Here is a 24012-nt window from a genome sequence, read left to right as displayed (position 1 = left end):
AGGTCTGTGTGCTGCTTGGCGTCTAATATCTTGTCAGCTCAGGTACTTTGACCGGCACAGGTCATGGACAGACCTGGAGGATCACACATCTTCTACAGTATGTTACGCACACTTTGGTCTCTGCCTGCCCCTACCCTCTGCTGCTCGTTGCAGGTCCAAGTCAACTTCTTGGTTGCTCTGTCAGATCTCTAACTATCCTGCCCCTTCTACTGGAAAGGGTTTTCGCATTTCATCCCGACACATAATTTTTTACACTTCAGTTGCTTCATATTTATCCGTGTAGTTGTTCTCAGGATTGATGCCAATTGATGCACTCGGCCCAAGCATACCCTCTGCGACTTGGCTGTGTGGGAAACTTAAAGTACCTCGTAGGGTCGATTAGGCAAGCGTCAAAGGTCTGTGTGCTGCTTGGCGTCTAATATCTTGTCAGCTCAGGTACTTTGACCGGCACAGGTCATGGACAGACCTGGAGGATCACACATCTTCTACAGTATGTTACGCACACTTTGGTCTCTGCCTGCCCCTACCCTCTGCTGCTCGTTGCAGGTCCAAGTCAACTTCTTGGTTGCTCTGTCAGATCTCTAACTATCCTGCCCCTTCTACTGGAAAGGGTTTTCGCATTTCATCCCGACACATAATTTTTTACACTTCAGTTGCTTCATATTTATCCGTGTAGTTGTTCTCAGGATTGATGCCAATTGATGCACTCGGCCCAAGCATACCCTCTGCGACTTGGCTGTGTGGGAAACTTAAAGTACCTCGTAGGGTCGATTAGGCAAGCGTCAAAGGTCTGTGTGCTGCTTGGCGTCTAATATCTTGTCAGCTCAGGTACTTTGACCGGCACAGGTCATGGACAGACCTGGAGGATCACACATCTTCTACAGTATGTTACGCACACTTTGGTCTCTGCCTGCCCCTACCCTCTGCTGCTCGTTGCAGGTCCAAGTCAACTTCTTGGTTGCTCTGTCAGATCTCTAACTATCCTGCCCCTTCTACTGGAAAGGGTTTTCGCATTTCATCCCGACACATAATTTTTTACACTTCAGTTGCTTCATATTTATCCGTGTAGTTGTTCTCAGGATTGATGCCAATTGATGCACTCGGCCCAAGCATACCCTCTGCGACTTGGCTGTGTGGGAAACTTAAAGTACCTCGTAGGGTCGATTAGGCAAGCGTCAAAGGTCTGTGTGCTGCTTGGCGTCTAATATCTTGTCAGCTCAGGTACTTTGACCGGCACAGGTCATGGACAGACCTGGAGGATCACACATCTTCTACAGTATGTTACGCACACTTTGGTCTCTGCCTGCCCCTACCCTCTGCTGCTCGTTGCAGGTCCAAGTCAACTTCTTGGTTGCTCTGTCAGATCTCTAACTATCCTGCCCCTTCTACTGGAAAGGGTTTTCGCATTTCATCCCGACACATAATTTTTTACACTTCAGTTGCTTCATATTTATCCGTGTAGTTGTTCTCAGGATTGATGCCAATTGATGCACTCGGCCCAAGCATACCCTCTGCGACTTGGCTGTGTGGGAAACTTAAAGTACCTCGTAGGGTCGATTAGGCAAGCGTCAAAGGTCTGTGTGCTGCTTGGCGTCTAATATCTTGTCAGCTCAGGTACTTTGACCGGCACAGGTCATGGACAGACCTGGAGGATCACACATCTTCTACAGTATGTTACGCACACTTTGGTCTCTGCCTGCCCCTACCCTCTGCTGCTCGTTGCAGGTCCAAGTCAACTTCTTGGTTGCTCTGTCAGATCTCTAACTATCCTGCCCCTTCTACTGGAAAGGGTTTTCGCATTTCATCCCGACACATAATTTTTTACACTTCAGTTGCTTCATATTTATCCGTGTAGTTGTTCTCAGGATTGATGCCAATTGATGCACTCGGCCCAAGCATACCCTCTGCGACTTGGCTGTGTGGGAAACTTAAAGTACCTCGTAGGGTCGATTAGGCAAGCGTCAAAGGTCTGTGTGCTGCTTGGCGTCTAATATCTTGTCAGCTCAGGTACTTTGACCGGCACAGGTCATGGACAGACCTGGAGGATCACACATCTTCTACAGTATGTTACGCACACTTTGGTCTCTGCCTGCCCCTACCCTCTGCTGCTCGTTGCAGGTCCAAGTCAACTTCTTGGTTGCTCTGTCAGATCTCTAACTATCCTGCCCCTTCTACTGGAAAGGGTTTTCGCATTTCATCCCGACACATAATTTTTTACACTTCAGTTGCTTCATATTTATCCGTGTAGTTGTTCTCAGGATTGATGCCAATTGATGCACTCGGCCCAAGCATACCCTCTGCGACTTGGCTGTGTGGGAAACTTAAAGTACCTCGTAGGGTCGATTAGGCAAGCGTCAAAGGTCTGTGTGCTGCTTGGCGTCTAATATCTTGTCAGCTCAGGTACTTTGACCGGCACAGGTCATGGACAGACCTGGAGGATCACACATCTTCTACAGTATGTTACGCACACTTTGGTCTCTGCCTGCCCCTACCCTCTGCTGCTCGTTGCAGGTCCAAGTCAACTTCTTGGTTGCTCTGTCAGATCTCTAACTATCCTGCCCCTTCTACTGGAAAGGGTTTTCGCATTTCATCCCGACACATAATTTTTTACACTTCAGTTGCTTCATATTTATCCGTGTAGTTGTTCTCAGGATTGATGCCAATTGATGCACTCGGCCCAAGCATACCCTCTGCGACTTGGCTGTGTGGGAAACTTAAAGTACCTCGTAGGGTCGATTAGGCAAGCGTCAAAGGTCTGTGTGCTGCTTGGCGTCTAATATCTTGTCAGCTCAGGTACTTTGACCGGCACAGGTCATGGACAGACCTGGAGGATCACACATCTTCTACAGTATGTTACGCACACTTTGGTCTCTGCCTGCCCCTACCCTCTGCTGCTCGTTGCAGGTCCAAGTCAACTTCTTGGTTGCTCTGTCAGATCTCTAACTATCCTGCCCCTTCTACTGGAAAGGGTTTTCGCATTTCATCCCGACACATAATTTTTTACACTTCAGTTGCTTCATATTTATCCGTGTAGTTGTTCTCAGGATTGATGCCAATTGATGCACTCGGCCCAAGCATACCCTCTGCGACTTGGCTGTGTGGGAAACTTAAAGTACCTCGTAGGGTCGATTAGGCAAGCGTCAAAGGTCTGTGTGCTGCTTGGCGTCTAATATCTTGTCAGCTCAGGTACTTTGACCGGCACAGGTCATGGACAGACCTGGAGGATCACACATCTTCTACAGTATGTTACGCACACTTTGGTCTCTGCCTGCCCCTACCCTCTGCTGCTCGTTGCAGGTCCAAGTCAACTTCTTGGTTGCTCTGTCAGATCTCTAACTATCCTGCCCCTTCTACTGGAAAGGGTTTTCGCATTTCATCCCGACACATAATTTTTTACACTTCAGTTGCTTCATATTTATCCGTGTAGTTGTTCTCAGGATTGATGCCAATTGATGCACTCGGCCCAAGCATACCCTCTGCGACTTGGCTGTGTGGGAAACTTAAAGTACCTCGTAGGGTCGATTAGGCAAGCGTCAAAGGTCTGTGTGCTGCTTGGCGTCTAATATCTTGTCAGCTCAGGTACTTTGACCGGCACAGGTCATGGACAGACCTGGAGGATCACACATCTTCTACAGTATGTTACGCACACTTTGGTCTCTGCCTGCCCCTACCCTCTGCTGCACGTTGCAGGTCCAAGTCAACTTCTTGGTTGCTCTGTCAGATCTCTAACTATCCTGCCCCTTCTACTGGAAAGGGTTTTCGCATTTCATCCCGACACATAATTTTTTACACTTCAGTTGCTTCATATTTATCCGTGTAGTTGTTCTCAGGATTGATGCCAATTGATGCACTCGGCCCAAGCATACCCTCTGCGACTTGGCTGTGTGGGAAACTTAAAGTACCTCGTAGGGTCGATTAGGCAAGCGTCAAAGGTCTGTGTGCTGCTTGGCGTCTAATATCTTGTCAGCTCAGGTACTTTGACCGGCACAGGTCATGGACAGACCTGGAGGATCACACATCTTCTACAGTATGTTACGCACACTTTGGTCTCTGCCTGCCCCTACCCTCTGCTGCTCGTTGCAGGTCCAAGTCAACTTCTTGGTTGCTCTGTCAGATCTCTAACTATCCTGCCCCTTCTACTGGAAAGGGTTTTCGCATTTCATCCCGACACATAATTTTTTACACTTCAGTTGCTTCATATTTATCCGTGTAGTTGTTCTCAGGATTGATGCCAATTGATGCACTCGGCCCAAGCATACCCTCTGCGACTTGGCTGTGTGGGAAACTTAAAGTACCTCGTAGGGTCGATTAGGCAAGCGTCAAAGGTCTGTGTGCTGCTTGGCGTCTAATATCTTGTCAGCTCAGGTACTTTGACCGGCACAGGTCATGGACAGACCTGGAGGATCACACATCTTCTACAGTATGTTACGCACACTTTGGTCTCTGCCTGCCCCTACCCTCTGCTGCACGTTGCAGGTCCAAGTCAACTTCTTGGTTGCTCTGTCAGATCTCTAACTATCCTGCCCCTTCTACTGGAAAGGGTTTTCGCATTTCATCCCGACACATAATTTTTTACACTTCAGTTGCTTCATATTTATCCGTGTAGTTGTTCTCAGGATTGATGCCAATTGATGCACTCGGCCCAAGCATACCCTCTGCGACTTGGCTGTGTGGGAAACTTAAAGTACCTCGTAGGGTCGATTAGGCAAGCGTCAAAGGTCTGTGTGCTGCTTGGCGTCTAATATCTTGTCAGCTCAGGTACTTTGACCGGCACAGGTCATGGACAGGCCAGGCAGCCAAATTCAGTTGTACCAACAGAAGAACTTACACACTTGAATCGGTTCCTGCACTGATGAACTTAAGATTTACGTAGGAAGATTGTGGTGTTTCGGTGCTTCAGCACGCTGTTTTGTACAACTGGGTAGGACTGCTGCTTGCTGCAGGCGGTAACCGCTCCATTCACTCGCGATCTGTTCACGGGTCCCGTGTTTCAAACAAACAGGGTGATTCCGTGATGATGAAGAAGAGTAAATATATCAATATGAGGTAAGGGACCCTGGTCCGGAAAATTAAAAGTGAAAGCCTTTGTCATAACTCTTATAGTGTAGTCTCCTACTGCAAGCTCTTTGCTTTCCATATTTTGGAAGGAGGTAGTATGGACCAAAATATTAAAAAAAAGCCCAGTAAACATGGGCTTTAAAATGCGTACCTGCTGTTCAGCAGAAGAGGTGAACGCTGAGGTGGCAGAGGTCATGGGGTACCTCATAATATCGTGGCGGACCCTCTTTGTCCGGCGTAGTGGAGCAACTCGACGTGGCATGAACTCCAAAAATCGTTGGAAGTCCCCTGCAGAAATATTCAGCCATGCTGCCTCTATAGCGATAGATAATAGCGAAAATGTTGCCACTACAGTATTTTGTGCACGAATTCTTCTCTCAATTATGTCTCACGAATGTTCTATGGGATACATTTCGGGCGATCTGTGTGGCCAGATAATTCGCTCGAACTGTCCAGAATGTTCTGCAAACCAGTCGCCACCAAATGTTGCCGGTGACATGGGGCATTTCAATCCATAAAAGTTCCATCGTTGCTTGGGAACATGAAGTGCAAGAATGGTTGCAAATGGTCTCCAAGTATACGAACATAACAGTTTGCAACCAATGATCAGTTCAATTAGACCATAGGACCTAGTCCATTTCATGTAAACACAGCCCACTTCATAACAGAGCCACAAACCAGCTTTCACAGTGCCTTTTGTTGACAACTTTAGTCCATGGCTTCGTGGGGTCTGCCCCACACTCTAACCCTAACATCGGCTCTTACCAACTGAAATCGGAACTCATCTGACCAGGCCACGGTTTTCCAGTCACCTGGGGTGCAACCAGTATGGTCACGAGCCCCGGGAGGCACTGCAGTCGATGTCGTGCTATTAGCAAAGAAACTTGCATGGGTCGTCTGCTACTAAAGCCCATTAACGCTAAATGTCGCCGCACTGTCCTAACGGGTACGTCCCTCGTGCGCCCCACATTGATTTCTGCGGTTGTTTCAGGTGGTGTTGCTTGTCTGTTAGCACTGACAACTCTGCAACGACGTTGCTCTCTGTCGTTAAGTAAAGATCATAGGCCACTACGTCGTCCGTGGGGAGAGGTATGCCTGAAATGAAATGTGATATTCTCGGCACACTCCTGACACTGTGGATCTCGGAATATTGAATTCCCTAATGATGTACGAAATGGAATGTCCCAAGCGTCTAGCTCCAAATATCATTCCACGCCCAGAGACTATATTTTCACATCGTCTGGCCGTAATCACGTACGAAAGCTTGTAACATGAATCACCCTGAACCCATGTATAATGGACATTTTTTTTAATTATTTTGTTCCGTACTACCACCTCCGTGAGCTGCCTACCCTACGATCTCAGCATGTAGCGGTATATGTATTCTACTCTCAGGGGTATCAGAACGATTTTCGACTCGGTAGTTTCCGAATCTGGGTCCCTTGCCTCAAACTGATACAGCTACTCTTCCTCATCATCCCTTAAAATTTTGTAACATCGTCTCGGAATCATCATGTGTATTTCTCGAAATGCGTGTTTGACGATTTACTGCGGGGACTTCTTCGTGAGCTATCTGAATCTATGTGCACACGTGAATAAAGATATCCAGTTATCCGTGAATAGAACTGGCTTACGATTTCTCTCTCTCTCTCTCTCGTAAAGGCACTGAAAATTTTGTGTCCTACTTCGCGGGCACTAAGGTGGCTAATAATAATACATTTAATTAGAACCCTCTGAATAAGAAACACTTTATTAATTATAACAAAATTTATCTTTGCTCGCCAGTCTCCGCTGTAGTTGTGAACCTGCATACGTGGACTTGCGGTTCAGAACATACTAAATGGGTCACGATTACTAAGTGGCGAATTGATACAAGTTCAGAATGGCCGTACTGTGGACTTCACCAGAGTCACTAGAAAACACAGATTCACAGACACTTATTGACACAGTTCTGATAGTGTAACCGCAGTTCACAGGAGACGGAAGTTTCTTCACTCTCCCACGATTGACACGTGCTGTGTCAACGGCAGTAGGCAGCAAAACGACATTATTCCGACAGGACCCGACCTCGAACGGAACTGCGCTCCTGGCAACGCTATTATGGGAAAGGGGCGGCGATGGCGCCTCGGACTGTGCGGCTGATCCCGGCGGAGGTTCGAGTCCTCCCTCGGGCATGGGTGTGTGTGTTTGTCCTTAGGATAATTTAGGTTGAGTAGTGTGTAAGCTTAGGGACTGATGACATTAGCAGTCCCTTAAGATTTCACACACATTTGAACATTTGAACATGGCGCCTCGGAGCTACGGGAGGCACGGCTTTTTCCTACTATCCCATTGGAGCCTCGTGATACCACTTTGCTGTGCATTACTGTATATCTGCTGTGGTCGATATATTTTGCACCACTCTTGATACTCCACGACACCGCAGAAAACATTTTGAGGCTTTCATTATAGATATTATCGCAGGATTCAGTCATTTGTGAACCTGTTCGAGAGTTCTATTGGTGATCTACACTACAGATGTGCGACTACTAGCTGTGTACTATTTATTGTCAAACAGCATTCATTTTCTCTGATTTTCGTACGCTTATTTATTGACGTAGAGAATTTTCCTTTATCCTCCCAAACAGTCCTGTGACTTTGCTCATTCATACTGAGACAAGGTGGCCTCATGACACCTAACTCCACTTCCTGTGAAGTTTGTTTGGAAACCAAAGCATCTATTCGCTTGAAATACGCACGCCTGCTAACTTTCGTAATACTTTTCAAAAGTGAAGTAAGGAGGCCGTGATGCAGATGTTGAGAAGCAGCTTGTAGAAGCACTTTAATAATTTTCAAGTCCGCCGCAGCTCATTGTTTAGTATTTTTGAAGTGATATCTAAATGCAATGGCAAGCACATTTGCTCCTCACGAACCGGGCCTGTAAAGCAAGATTCGTTACATGATTGGTCTCTGTTTGAGCAGCAAGTATACGTAACATTCGAACTGTTCTGGTTAGAAATGTCTTGCAGAAAATAGTCCCACTTCGTTTGCGAACGCTTTATCGCGTCTTTACCGAAGTTTTGCTAATCAGATCGCGTATCCAGGATTTCGTTTGAAAATTGGTGTAAAATTCAGTGTGAAACGTGTCCAAAATTCATTTGTACTAAAGGTTCACAAGCCGGCCAGGGTTTAAGTGTTAAGTAATTATCTCCTTTCTATCACCCTTCATCATATCATACTAGCCAATTTTTTTCAGTGGAGTATCCTCGAGGAGATACATTTACATTTTCATTTAGAGACTAGACATTCGACGTGAAGCGCTACATTGCACTGGTATTTACGTCCACCGACGGGTGACATATTACGGATTAACTGCTTCGTCTAAGAACAGAACTGCGTACAAAAAAGTGGGCTTGAAGAGATGATGTGCACGGCGGAAATACAACTCTTGAGCTACCGTAAAGTGCGCTGCCGTTCGACGTGCTGATACGTGAGAGGCATGTCGGTAACTCCCCGCAGATGTATCTCGTTCCATGTCGTAGAAAACAGGGGAGCGTGTTGCACGCACGCTGAAATGTAGAGCCATCTTCCACATCGTAATTTACGTGATTGGTACTCTTGTGTGGTCATAGTGCATAAATGGCTTACTCGCTCACTGATGAGTGGTGAAACCTTTTCTCCTAGTTTGAATTTCTGCTTCTTCTTACAAAGTTACTGACTTTTATTTTTAGACCACTCTGTATACAATGGTTTAAAAAAAGTCACTTGCATATCTGGACGAACAGACATTGTTGACGAAAGACGGCCGACCGAAATTACTTAGAAGTAACTTCAACAATTGCCAGTAATTTGGCTGCAGCTGTGTTAGGTATCGATGTACTACCTACTGGGGACATACGAAACCTTGTGCCGGACCACGACTCGAACCCGGATTTGTTGCTTATTGCGAGCGGTTGTCTTAACAATTTTTTTTTCTTTATCTCATTTTGCTTGTTATTATTCATTCCATTTGTTCAGGCTGGACGTCGCATGCCACCCATTCAAGTTCATAGTTGATTCATTCACTACAAAGGAGGATCGCCGTATTATGCACCAAGCGCATTGCATCCCGTACACGTCTGCACTTGCCATTCGAGAACAAATTAATGAATTCCCTGCAACATTCTGTGTCGCGATGCATCATCTGTCCGATACCAGCAGCACCCGGACGACGGAATTACCGTCCCATGTGTAGGATCGCGTTAACACGACACAAACAGCTGCCTTGAACGGGAGGTGTGGAATGCTGATGACTTGCGTCGCATTGTGTTGAGTAACGAATCGCGGTTATGTACTACCATGGATCACCAAAAAAAATTGAAGCATCCTGAACGGAACGAGGAAACGAAATCAAACTTCACACGTTGATGGTGTATGAGATGTAATTTCAGTGATTACAATATCGAGTCCAATTTACAATGAATTTGGCAATATGAGCTCACTTAGGTGAGTATACACCCTCTCTGTCCTGAATGCATGCCCTGATACCGAGGGGTACCGTAAAGCTGATATATCCTCTGACTTCCAAGCTGGTCCCACACATGTCCTGTCGGCGACAGATCAGGAGATCTTGCAGCCCACGGGAGTATCTCAACATCACGCAGACAGTTCACAGAGACACTTTCCCATGTGTAGACAAGGCTCCAGGAGCAACACTGCTGTGCACCTCCAAAACACTGGAAGAATGAGAACTCTTCCCAAGGTGCGGTTAAGTGTGCTGAGTGTAGCCCATGAGTTTGGTACTGCCCACCATTATTTCATGCGCATGGGGAGCGTTCCTAAGCAAAAACACTGCTTCCCAGAGGAGAGGGCGTATCTACCTCGGTCAACTATAGTAGCAGATCACCGCTACATTGCGAGACAGGGAAGATGGGACCCAAGGCAAACAGCAGGAGCAACTGCAACCGCATTTAACTGGACTGAAAGAGACGAAACCTCGCCGAGTACAGCAGCACGGAGACAGAAAACCAGTGGCCTCTGTGCCCGACGAGCAATACTCTGCGTTCCGCTGATACCCGCACATCGGCGTTACGGCGTGCTGTGGTGCCGAGAGCAAAGGAACTGGACCAACGATAAGTGGGATGGCGTGCTGTTCTCGGATGAGAGCAGATTCAGTCTGAGTAGTGATTCTGGGTCTTTACATGGCGAGAGGAGGGAACAACTAGCGAGCCCGGGACAGCTGTGGTGATCCAGCTGTTATGGTCTGGGGAGACATAATGTCGCAAGGACGTATTGGCCTCTAGATCTTTGACTACTATACATTAACCGGTCAATGTTATTGTAACACTATACTCCTTTCCCATGTACGTCTTTTCTGCACGCATTCGGCCCTGATTTCATTTTTATAGATCACAATGCACGACCCCATCAATCAATGCGAATGCAGGAGCTTTTGGAAGGAGAGGAAACTCGGTGAATGGCCTGCTCATTTCCCCATCTCATGTAGCAGGTGTGGGATGCGTTAGGGAGGAGTACGCAGCATGTCCACATGCACCAACCACCATCTAACCGTTGTTAACCGTGCTGGTGGAGGAATGAGACGCCCTACCAAAAGAACTCCATGCGAACCTTGCGCCCAGCGTAGGAGCAGTCTTTGCTGTCCGTGCTGACCACATAACCTTTTAAGATCCATGTCTCGCGATATCAAGGGGGCCATCATAAACTATGGTGACTTCAGTGTCTTTCAATAAAAGTGTCGTTTCTGTTCGTCTCATTGTGTATTTTTTTCAGTAATATTCTATACTATACTGTAGCAGGTCTCTCTATGAATGGTTCAATTTTTGTCGAGCTGCGATACTTCAGGAGAAAGTTACTTTCGTGCTTACGTTTTGCACACCAGTGTATTTCAGGTGTCATTACCGGTATCATTATAGGCATCATTACCAGTTTCGACCAATCATCAGATGATTTCAATACGTTACAAAGTAACTTATTCCACAAGAAAACTATTCGTCTTCTGTTTGCACAGACACATTCTGCTTTTTGTTATCCATAAAACACTATGTTATGCTTTCGGATCCTTTGACAATGGCATAACGCCCAACTCTTAAGGTGTAACTGAGTCAATGAAGTACTGTGGTCAGGACAAATAGCGTTATTACAGTGCAACTAAATGACCATGACATTTTGTAGAGCATTTATGCCACGTATACAGGGTGAACTTTATAAAACAACAAACTGCAGCGTCGGATTTCTGACTGGAAATGGAAGAGTAAAGGTCCTATGAACATATGTCCGGAAACGCATCGTTGCCATGGTAGGTGACGCTGATGAATTACAGTTCTTCTGACCACGTGCCATGTGTTTCTTGTGTGTTACAGACTGTGTGATTGTCTCAGCTCAATGTAAGCAGCAGTATTCATGTCGGGGGCAAACCGAGATAGTTTTTGTGTATGGCCGAGCAGATAGAAAGGCAGCACAGCTATACGAAAACAAGTACTCTCACAGACACTGAGAACATCTCACAGCCGGCCGGGGTGGCCGAGCGGTTCTAGGCGCTACAGTCTGGAACCGCGCGACCGCTGCGGTGGCAGGTTCGAATCCTGCCTCGGGCATGGATGTGTGTGCTGTCCTTAGGTTTGTTACGTTTAAGTAGTTCTACGTTCTAGGCGACTAATGACCTCAGAAGTTAAGTCCCATAGTGCTCAGAGCCATTTGAACCATTTGAGAACATCACACAACAAGTCCCTTTCGGGGCGTTTGTGTGAGCATGGGTCATTTCAGACAGACGAACGTGCAGGGAGGCGTAGGACTTTGCGTACACCAGATTTGGAACGTGCGCCAGGGTTAGTCTCTTTACTGTATAGAAAGCTGTCCTCCAGATCTGGTGTGCCCACAGTCCGCCGCCACCTTGCACTTTCGTCCGCGTGAAAAGACCCATGATCATGCTAACGCCCAAGAAGGGCTTGAAATGTTGTGTGATGTTCTTAGTGTCAGCCAAAGGCCTTGCCGCAGTGGTAACACCGGTTTCCGTCAGATCACCGCAGTTAAGCGCTGTCGGACTGGTCTAGCACTTGGATGGGTGACCATCCGGTCTGCCGAGCGCTGTTGGCGAGCGAGGTGCACTCAGCCCTGAGGCAAACTGAGGAGCTACTTGACTGAGAAGTAGCGGCTGCGGTCTCTGAAACTGACATACGGCGGGAGAGCGGTGTGCTGACCATATGCCCCTCCATGTCCGCATCCGCTGACGCCTGTGGGCTGAGGATGACACGGCGACCGGTCGGTACCTTCATGGCGGAGTTTCGTCTTTGTTTTAGTTCTAGAGTACTTGTTTTGATATGGCCGTGCTGCCTCTCAACCATTCGGACACCTCGCCGGCCACTGTGTCCGAGCGGTTCTAGGCGCTCCAGTCTGGAACAGCGCTGCTGCTACGGTCGCAGGTTCGAATCCTGTCTCAGGCATGGATGTGTGTGATGTTCTTAGATTAGTTAGTTTCAAGTAATTCTAAGTCTAGGGGACTGATGACTCCAGATGTTAATTCCCATAGTACTTGGAGCCATTTGAGCCATTTGAACACATGTTCTCTGCACATTTTTCCTCCTTTTCCAGTCAGGAATCTGTCCCTGCAGTTTGTCGGTTTTATTAATGTGCATCGTCCATGTTAACTTCCCAGAAGAAAACAAATAATCAGAAACGAACGATTACTTGATGTATGCTTGCAGCATCTTTCCTACAGTCGGTCAATGACGCTTGAACTGTCACCTCTCACTCTGACATTCTGCTACCGCTCGCCGCCCAGCAGCGGCTTACTGAAGCTTTAAATTGCCTCTTGAAAGAGGTCGACTGTACGCAACTGACGTTGCACCACTAACACCGCAACGACATTCACTGCAAGATGCGCTGGCAGTTCTCGTGATCTCTTGTAAGCACCAGTTTCTCTCCTCTCGTTTTTTTGTTCAGGCTGCCCTTCTTAGCCCGGAGATTAATACCTCTTGCCGCGATGAGCTAACAGATTTGTTGCGAAACGAAAGTGGTGGCGGTAGCTGCAGCGTATCAAATCTTTACGACGGCTGCCTCTCACTGCTTCTCTTGGAAAGGAGGAAACGCGCACAGTAGTTTGGCTGAGTGTCGGCGGCGGCTGACCTAGAGCGGCCTCGTTGCGTAATGGGAGAGGCTAGGGCGAGGTGGTGGGTCAGGCATGAGCCGCTGGACCGGAGAAAGGAAGCCACTAGGCACCAGAGGCCGTGGCAGGTGCTGCACTTTCGCCGCCGACAAGGTAACTCTACTGCCCTTTCACAAGTTTTGCGCACTCTAAAAACAGAACCGAAACATTCTAACTTCATCCGCTATCGACGTTATAGGGCAACTGTAGTGATACAAAAGCTGCGCAGTATCACATAGAGCTTTTTCGCCTGTACGATGGACGGTACTGTACGCCAACCAGCATGGATTCCAAAAACATCGATCACGTGAAACCCAACTCGCACTTTTCCCTCCCGACACGCTGGAAGCTGCGGTTCAAGGCAGTTGAGTGGATGTGGTATTTATGGATTTCCGGAAAACATCTGACTCTGTATCAAGTCTGTGCCTATTATTAAAGGTGCGATCGTATGGGGTATTAAGCGAAATCTGGGACTGGCTTGAGGATTTTTTCGTAGGAAGGACGCAGCCAGTTATTTTGGATGGAGAGTCAACAACGGATACAGAAGAATTTTTTGTAGCTTCTCAGTTATCACAAGGATGCGTGCATCCCATTACAACCCTCCCGCTAGGGAAAAAAATCCTAGCAGTATCAGGAATCGAACCCGTTGGCCGCATAACAGCCACGCTTATCACTGAGCTACGCTTGAGAAGAGTTAAAACATTTTATTACCCGTCCATTTGATTGCGTTTATATCGTTCGCGGAATTACACCATGTGAAGTTGTTTTATGCAACATCACTAACATTTAGTGAAGGATGTATTCTAGCCAATATACCCGAGAAGGTTATGTTTGTTGTATCAGTTATGAAATTTTAGTTACATTGTTAGAGGCATAAAAAAGTAATTTTTTATAGTGAAGTGCTAAAAATCGTATATCTTCAGTTTTCTACCACTTCAACACGTAGAGCACATTTACAAAAGATTATTTTCGTGTTTCAGTGTTTGGAAATAGCTTTAAAATGTTTGCTTATAAAAAACAGCAGCCCGATTACCTGAATAATAATCCTACAGTCTATTAATGTTGGAAAATATTAATTTGAAGTACGATAGCTAGTGCAGAGACAGCGATTTACCGATTTTGTTGAGCGCATCGCAGATTGTTTGGGAGACGGAGAAAATCAATTACTGAACTTTTCAGTTTCTAGAAGTGAATGTATAGTAATGAATTTTACTTTCTGCACTATATTTTTCCACAAATGAGGCAAAGTTGATGATATTCGCGGAATTCATGACATCAGTCAAACTGCGTCCAGCATCGGGGGAAGCTGTGGTGGTGACGGGACGGCACGCAGACCGAACATTGTGAATTATATCCCTTTCCAAGGGTTCATAGTCAACAGGAACCCGTTGCACCATACAACGTGACTGTACATCAACTGAACGAAAATGCAGATAACTCGACCAGTCATTTATATTAGGATACTTCCATTAACTAGTCTTCGAGAGTTTTCAGCCGATCCCCTAATGGGATTGTGGTTAACTAGAAGATGGAATTTAGTATGGAAGCATTTCGTGACGTCAATACTAGAAGTAGAAACAATTTCCGTGAACACTATGCTCAATGGCTCTGAGCACTATGGAACTTAACATCTGAGGTCATCAGTCCCCTAGAACTTAGAACTACTTAAACCTAACTAACCTAAGGACATCACACACATCCATGCCCGAGGCAGGATTCGAACCTGCAACTGTAGCGGTCGCGTGGCTCCAGACCGAAGTGCCTAGAACCGCTCGGCCACCACGGCCGGCGAAGTAAATAATTCCCAAACATTCAAACACAAAAAGAAAGAGTAACTTCTCATTATCAATTCCAACAATTTATCGCAATAACTGCTTTCAGGAATTAAATTTCACGGGTTTCTAATAATATAGTTAGATAACTCTGGCTTTGTCAGTACATAAACTATGGACATTAGTCTACGTCAGGGCTTCCCAACCTTTTCAGCTGGCGGACCCCTTCTTCAGTTGAAAAACCTCGTCGGACCCCTAGTCAGTCAAGAGCACAATAACTTTAAATTTCAGAGCGAAACCCATGGGAACTGAAAGCTCTTAATGCAAGGGCCATGTTCCTAATGACCCCCCCTCCCCCCACCCCCTGAAGTATCGTCTTTGGTTTAGAGATGAATGAAAAAAACTTGAAATTAACGATCCAATTTGAATTCCTACTGTATCCAGACGCTTACTAGTGGATTTCCTCCCTTTGTTGAACACACTATAGCCTGATTAAAATTACTTGGTAATTGACATTTCACACGTTGGAGCTGCCTTCCTCCAACAGCAATCAACGTCACGTCGAAACTGTTCGCTGTTGACAAGCTGCCGCTTGTGGTCTGTTCACTTCCACTGTCTGGCTACTGTTGTGTAAGGAGCGTGCATATTTCGTAACAGTCGTGTGTGTGTGTTTGTGTGTGTGTGCGTGTGTGTGTGTGTGTGTGGTTTCTCTTGAAATCCGAAGAAAAATGTTCAAATGTATGTAAAATCTATGGGACTTAACTGCTGAGGTCATCAGTCCCTAATCTTACACACTATTAACCTAAGTTTAACTTCCGCTAAGGACAACACACACACACACACACACACACACACACACACACACACACACACATGCCCGAGGGAGGACTCGAACCTCCGGCGGGAGCGGCCGCGCAATCCACGACATGGCGCCTTAGACTGCGCCGCCATTTCGCGCGGCCTGGGAAGAAAAGAGGCAGACCCATGATTCGGGATACAAACACATCACGAAAGAAAAGAGGCCAAGGAATTGCCTTTAAAGGACAGTTGTGACATCTGTTGTGCAATGTGGGAACACATTCACCCAGTTTACATGCGTTTCCAAAACCGAATTTCGTAAGCCGATGTCCCAGTTCCACTTTTGGTTGGTCAGGTAAACACTTCAAAATCGATTCTGGAAATCTTCTTTTATAAAGCCGTTTTCCAGTTTTGTATTGTTGCGAAACAGTCGATCAGAGAAGACACATTCTCCGGCGCTAAACTGTGTATGCGTTCTCACTTAGGAACCGCAAAGGCTGCTTGGGAATACGACCTGAAGTAAAAGTACACATGTGTTTTTCACACGAAAAAAAAAATTCTGAATTTGATTTTCACATTTTTATTCAATAATTTTACTCATTATTTTACACGATTTGGTGAAAGGTGGCGGCGGACCCCCGAGAAAGAGCCGGCGGACCCCTGGGGAAGCCCTGGTCTATGTCTTTCTTTCTTTCGCTTGAGTCTTTTTCCCGCAATGACATAGGGTCGGCATGGTTAATCGGATTTGGCAAGGTTAATGGAAGGGGTGGCCGGACGACCTTCCTGCCGCCACCCCGTACCCCCCAGGACAGAATTAGGGTACCCCAACTGTCTAGTGTAATCCATGGAATAGTGCGAATGTGTTCAGTTATCTGCGAGCCGTGTAATTGAGGCGGGAAGAGGGGACCAGCCCGGTATTCACCTAGTGGGATGTGGAAAACCGCCTAAAAAGCACATCCAGGCTGGCTGGCACACCGGCCTCCGTCGTTAAGCCGTCGGGCGGATACGATCCGGGGCCAGCGCGCCTGCCCGAGTCCAGGAAGTAGCGCATTAGTGCTCTCGGCTAAGCTGGCGGGTCGGACATTAGTCTCTGTAAGGATAGATAAATGTATATTTCCTGCATAGGCACAACGGGTTCCAAAATGTCCATTGTACTCTTTTAAGAGGGAAGTGCGACTAGTATTTTACCCCGAGAGTTTAACCAGTGGTAGTGGAAGAATGGAAGTGTGTGACGATCCGGCATCGAGGCCACAATCACGTTTTTGAGATCATTTTTCTCATAAAATGACATAATCGAGCCAGTTTTTACGGGTTCCCCCAGTGTGGCTGTTCCTATCGGAAGCGACTACAGGCACCTGTCGACCGTCCTGACACTACTGTGGCAAACCACCTGCTGAACCCGTATTACGTGTTGCCGCACGCGGATCACACAAGCAATAAGTGGCGCTCAACACTTTGTGGCCATCTTCACACTTAATCTCCCGTCCTTCAATCCCAACAGAATTCAGAGGGGTCACTTTAGAAATTTAATTTCTGAGCTCTTCAAATTTTTCTTTTACACCCAAGGAGCACCAGCGTATGACGCTATAATCATCAACAATGAACGAAACGGAATCTTCCCAACTTGCGGCATGGAGGCGGGATTCTAAAGCGACTCGACCAAAACGGATCCGTATTCTGACTCAAACTGAACCTAACTCGGCTACTGAACTGTGGCAAGATAAGTGTCTGATCGTAAATTATAGGAAATCTTCAGTTACTTTTGAATAACAATCTGAACCGCAGTTGTTCAACAAATTTATAAGTTTACTGCATTTTATGTTTCAACCATAACGATCTGCGATTATTCACTCACTCCTCGAAATTTATCACCATGGTTTTTCTAACCATGTATGAAGAAGATTTCCGACAAAATCGAGTGAAGCAAACAAGCAACGCCGTCTCTAGAGCCTTGAAAACACACGTTACACTCTCAGGTCTGTGTGAGTAGAATGAATGGCTTGACTCTTTTTTTACCAGAAATAAAATCTTTGTCAGAATTATTTTCTTAATACAGATACAGTCTTGTACATGTTACATTAACATAAGTACAATTTTTTCAGTTATTTAACACTATATTTATTCGATGTTGCTTCAGTGCGAAACTACAGGTAAACCAGTAATTGTTAGCTTTTTGTGGCACTCTGCACTTCTGTTCTCGTTACTACTCGTACAGATTCCAACGTCTATTTATCTCGTGGAATGTATGCTTAGTACCAGCTGATGCCTAGTGCTTTATTCACGCTTGTTGGAATCCGCTGATGCTCTCACAATCCCTGCAACGAGAGCTACTCTAGAAATTTATTCTATCGTCTCAATTTCGCTGAAGATTATGCTGCCATGGTCTACGACCACATTAAGAAACTGCTGCTTTTTGCGGTAGCACCATTTCATTTTCATTGTTACTGTCGAAAGTTATTTATTTCTAATCACTTGATAATTCATCCAGTATGAAATATTGCATGGCATTTGTCAGGTCGAAGCACACAGGTTTCGTGCTTCCGTGGCTGAGAAAGGAAAATGTGGATACCCTACTTGCCAGTGATCACAGATTGAAACCAAAGGTATTTAAAGCATACAATCTGTAAAATAGCTCTCTCTCACTCTCTCTCTCTCTCAAATCGACTAATTAATATTACCCTTACTTAGTGTCAAAAGAAAAAGATCCTGTTAAAATCTTTAGCTCTGCAAGTCTTTTGAGGTGATTAGGGAGTCTATGAGTATTACTGATCACTCAGATATGCGAAATAGTATTTACTATCCAAGTTTAGAAGCGTTCTCTGCTTAAGACTTGAAACTAATTCTTGCCAAAACGGTTTCTACACGCTCAGTCAGTTAATGTGACCACCGCCTATGTTCGAAGTCAAGTTATAATAGTCACCCACAGAAGGCAGGTGGGAGCACTAGCAGTGAAGGACATATAACAAGTTCGGAAGGACGGGTAAATACTGTTGTGATTACCATAATGCGAAACGAAGCGATTTCTTGGACGTCAAAAGGGGAATGATCACAGACTTTCGGGCCAAGGGTGGAAGCATTTCCGAAACGACTAAATTTGTAAACTGACTGCGTGCTGCCGTGGTTAAAGTATACCGTGCGCGGCAAAATGGCTATCCGAAACAGGTGCACAGAGGGCTGTAGATGACAGGGGTGAACGAAGGCTGTGGAAATGTGTTTGGGCGAATAAACGTTTACGTTTTTGGCAACTGGCCGCCCAGATTCACGAACGGACTACCAACAGTGTCTCCTCAACGACCATTCAGTGAACGTTGCTGCGTACGGGCCTCCACAGCAGGTGGATGGTTCATGCACCCATGCTAACTGCTGTTCATCGGCGACGAAGGTTAATATTTGCACGCCAGTACCGTAACTGGACATCTGCTATGTGGTCATAGGTGGCCTTCAAGATTAATCACGTTTTATTCTCCTTCGGACCGTTGGCCATCGGCGTTCATGGCGTTAAACGTAGGACGGCAAACATCCTGCAACAATCGTTGGAAGGGTCCAGACCAGATGAGGGAGCATTGTGGTCTTGGGAAAGTTTTCGTGGCAAAATAGATTAACATAACTTTGTGTCTATCCTTGGGGACCATATCCGCCCATACATGCAGTTTGTTTTTCCTCGGCACGATGGCCTCTACCAGCAGGAGAATGAAGCAGTCAGACTCGCAGTGTACGTACCTAGCAGAGCACCAGGTCACCAAACTCGCTGCATGTAAACCCAATCGAGAATCTGAGAGATCACCTCGATCGGGCTGTTCACACCGTGGATCCTCAAAAAAATGGTTCAAATGGCTCTGAGCACTATGGGACTTAACATCTGAGGTCATCAGTCCCCTAGAACTTAGAACTACTGAAACCTAACTAACCTAAGGACATCACACACATCCATGCCCGAGGCAGGATTCGAACCTGTGACCGTAGCGGTCGCGCGGTTCCCGACTGAAGCGCCTAGAACCGCACGGCCACACCGGCCGGCCGTGGATCCTCAACCGAGATAGCTAGTGCAGCTGGCGACTGGACTGGAGTCTGCAAGGCTCCACATTCCTGTCAGTGCCTTCCAGAACCTCACTGACTCACTTCCTGCTCGTGTCGCAGCGGGCCGCGCTGGACAAGGTGGTCACATTGATGACAGAGTAGAGAGATGCTGAAAAATAAATTGAACTGATAAGAAATGGGAAGGTTCTCCGCAGAACCGGCGAGGAAAGGAATATGCGGAAAGTCAGATTGCAGGAAGTGACAGATTGATAGCATGTGTGTTCAGACATCAGGGAATATGTTCGGTGGTACTAGAGGGAGTCGTAGAGAGTAAAAACTGTACAGGAAGACAGAGACTGGAGTACGAATAAGTGCTGTTATGAGATGAGGAGGTTAGCACAGGAGAGGAATTTGAGGCAGGCCTATGAAACCAGTCAGAAGAATAATGAAAATAGAATCGTGATACATCAGTAAAGGGATCATTAATGGTTTGAGCCGTGGTGTAAGGTGGGACGGATAGCTCATGTGGAAGATGCCTTCTCACCGTAGTCGAAGGTCCTTCATCACACTGTTTCAACGAGCAGAAGGTACCTTTTGGAACGGTCTTCCTTGTAGCTATCTGCGCTGAGCGGAAGACTTTCGCCTGTAAGGTAATCGCCCTAAGACAATCCCGTAACAGCGGCAGCTGGCGCGTCGCAAGAAGCGTTGCGCCAATGCGCGTAATGGAAGCCTGTTGCTGTCTCGGTCTCTCAGACGACACCGTCAGTATAGAGACGGCTCATTTAATGCGCTCGTCACGTCTGCGCGTGGCGGTACGGCGGCCTCTCTGGGGCGGATTTACGACTAGTCTCTGATGGCAAACGAACGGCTGCAAAACCTACTGGGCGGGTAAGGACTAGTCGCGCAAGAAAAACAGTAAAAGATGTGGCAAAGTCGACACGTCTGCAAGTTTGCTCTGCAGTTTAGAAACAACACAGAAGTTCGCTTCTGGCTCCATGTATTATTTGCGCGATTTCTGTCGAGTGAACGTCGAACACGTGCAGACAATGCAAACACTGTTTGTGTGTATGACTACACGTCACCGATTAAGAAAAAGTCTTACACATTAACCCTTACCTCTACTCGCAATACTTTTGCACAATATAGGATGATTATTATTAAACATTCGCTACTGGAACCAGTGTAGACGGAAAACTGTTTACCATATGGATATCCTACTTTAAGCGATTGATGTTACGATTGTGCGCTGCAGATTTGTGCTCTTTGTGATGTTAGTATCATGACTTTGACATGTTAGTGTCGCTGTTCCGACGATGTAGGTTTGCAGCACAAGCATCAGTGTGCATTACAATTGCAGACCGTCAATATGGATCAGCCCGCCCCCGGTAGCTGAGTGGTCAGCACGACAGAATGTCAATCCTAAGGGCTCGGGTTCGATTCCCGGCTGGGTCGGAGATTTTCTCCGCTCAGGGACTGGGTGTTGTGTTGTCGTAATCATCATCATTTCATCCCCATCGACCCACAAGTCGCCGAAGTGGTGACAAATCGAAAGACTTGCACCCGCAAACGGTCTACCCGACGGAAGGCCGTAGTCAGACATTTAGTCCGTCCCCGGTAGCTGATTTGTTAGCGCGACGGAATGTCAATCCTAGGGGCCCGGGTTCGATTCCCGGCTGGGTCGGAGACTTTCTCCCCTCAGGGACTGGGTGTTGTGCTGTCCTAATCATCATCATTTCATCCCCATCGATGCGCAAGTCGCCGCAGTGGCGTCAACTCGAAAGACTTGCACCAGGCGAACGGTCTACCCGACGGGAGGCCCTAGTCACACGACATTTTTTTTTAATATGGGTCTGGAGAAATTGTTAAAGAAGTTACTGTTGCCATAGCTGAAAATGATGGGCGCGAAGTGTCATCTACAAGCAGTGCACGAGCTGTGTCACGATAGCTGAACATTCCATGGCCCACTATTCGAAAAACAGGAGAGCAATCTCTAGTGCGGCTTCAGGCTGTCGTGGATACAGATGGTCGTCACAATGAACACGTTTATAACCTGGAATGTAAACATGGTACGCAGTTAACAAATGGTACCGTCTCATGTGCTTGTTTCAATGGATTATTCATTATTCCTCTTCCGCATGTCTCATTGTCCTACGATCATTCGTTTTTCATGGGGAAACTATCAAATAGCAAAAGTTTATTTATAAGCACATTGTACCTAAAATTTAACAACGGATGACAACATACTTATAGTTTCAAAAAATACTAAAATTTATTTATACTGCAGACATACTTGGCTAAAAGAAATGTTTTCTGTTTAGATTTAAAACATGATTCGCTGTCTTGACTCATACTGACGCATTTATCTTTGGATGTGATAGATTTCCGCTGAATTACATCTCATTTGTATGAAGTTCATCAACACACATACACTATGTGAACAAAAGTATCCGGACATCTGGCTGAAAATGACTCACAAGTTCGTGGTGCCCTCCATCGGTAATGTTAGAATTCAATATGGTGGTGACAGCTTCCATTCTCGCAGGCATACGTTCAGTCAGGTGCTGCAAGGTTTCTTTGGGAATGGCAGAAAATTCTTCACGTAGTGCTGCCCTGAGGAGAGGTATCGATGTCGGTCGGTGAGGCCGGCCACAAATTCGGCGTCCCGAAACATCCCAAAGGTACTCTATCGGATTCAGGTCAGGACTCTGTGCAGGCCAGTCCATTACAGGCCGTGCGTTATGGACAGGTGCGCGATCGTGCTGAAAGATGCAGTCACCATCTCCGAATAGCTCTTCAACAGTGGAAGCAGGAAGGTGCTTAAAACATCAGTGTAGGCCTGCGCTGTGATAATGACACGCAAAACAACAAGGGGTGCAAGCCCCCTCCATGAAAAACAGTACCGCACCATAACACCACCGACTCCGAATTTTACTTTTGGTACTACACATGCTGGCAGATGACGTTCACCGGCATTCGCCATACCCCCAACCTGCCATCGGATCGCCACGTTGTGTACCGTGAGTCGTCACTCCACACAACGTTTTTCGACTGTTCAATCGTCCAATGTTTACTCGCCTTACGTCAAGCGAGGTGTCGTTTGGCATTTACCGTTGTGATGTGTGGCTTTTGAGCAGCCGCCCGACCATGAAATCCAAATTTTCTCACCTCCCGCCTAACTATCATAGTACTTGCAGTGGATCCAGATGTAGTTTGGAATTCCCTTCACGTTTCCACTATCACATCGAACAGTGGACCTAGGTATGTTTAGGAGTGTGTAAATCTCGCGTACAGACCTATGACACGAGTGAGTGACTCACAATCACGTTCGAAGTCCGTGAGTTCCGTGGAGCGGCCCATTCTGCTCTCTCACGATGTCAAATGACGACTGAGGTCGCTGATATGGAGGACTTGGCAGTAGGTGGCAGCACAATGCACCTAATATGAAAAACGTATGTTTTGAGGGGCGTCCGGATACTTTTGATCACGTAGCGTACTTGATTAGTTTAACACTGGAAGCAGTGCAGCTCAACGGTTGAAATCACTGCGACCACTGAAAGAGAAAAATCTATAATATCGTATGAATGAAACTGGCACTAAAAAACTATTCTTTCACGAGGAAAATAAGAAGTCCTGCTGAAAAGTAATGCCTCCGTAGTTTATATTGCGTTCTCAATATCGACTGAGATAACACATGTCATGCATATTACTTGATCCTCTTTCCCGATTCGCTGACGCTGATAGCAAGCCTCTACCGCCAGAGGTCTCCGAATTGTAGCGTGGAACATGGCGGCGTGTAACGTAGCTATATCAATGCAAGAGAAACAGCGAGCTGTAACGGAGTTTTTAACCGCAGAAAACGTGCCTCCATCTGAAATCCATAGAAGACTGAAAGCTGTGTATGATTGTATCGACATCAGTAATGTGCGACGGTAGGTTGTTCGTGCTGGTAATCACTGTAGCTGTAGAGGAAGACAGAGATTGCAATACATCGAGCAGATGATGGAGGACGCTGGTTGCAATTGCTACTGTGTGATGAGGAGGTTGGGAGGGGAGAGAGAGGGATTCGTGATCGGCCTCATAAAACCAGTCAGAAGACTGATGACTAAAAAAGAAAAGGAAAGAGAGAATAAAAAAATCGGTGGCAGCAACATCAACGTTTATGACAGTGTTTGGAATGGAAGACCGCGATGGCAACCGACGAGACTCCTCGGAATCGGTTTGATAAAGTCAGCAGCTTAGTCTGATCCG

General features: G+C 46.5%; 1 protein-coding gene and 1 pseudogene across 1 annotated transcript in view; one reads left to right on the top strand and one right to left on the bottom strand.

The window, feature by feature from the left end:
* LOC126419661 (uncharacterized) overlaps nucleotides 1–24012 on the bottom strand; it is a 733764-nt gene that overhangs the window by 583827 nt on the left and 125925 nt on the right. The gene's annotated exons all lie outside the window — the stretch shown is intronic.
* Nucleotides 12012–12129, top strand: LOC126420279 (5S ribosomal RNA; annotated as a pseudogene).

The sequence above is a fragment of the Schistocerca serialis genome, chromosome 9 (assembly GCF_023864345.2).
Source record: "Schistocerca serialis cubense isolate TAMUIC-IGC-003099 chromosome 9, iqSchSeri2.2, whole genome shotgun sequence".
Lineage (NCBI taxonomy): Eukaryota > Metazoa > Arthropoda > Insecta > Orthoptera > Acrididae > Schistocerca > Schistocerca serialis.
This window is presented reverse-complemented; position numbering and strand designations above follow the sequence as displayed.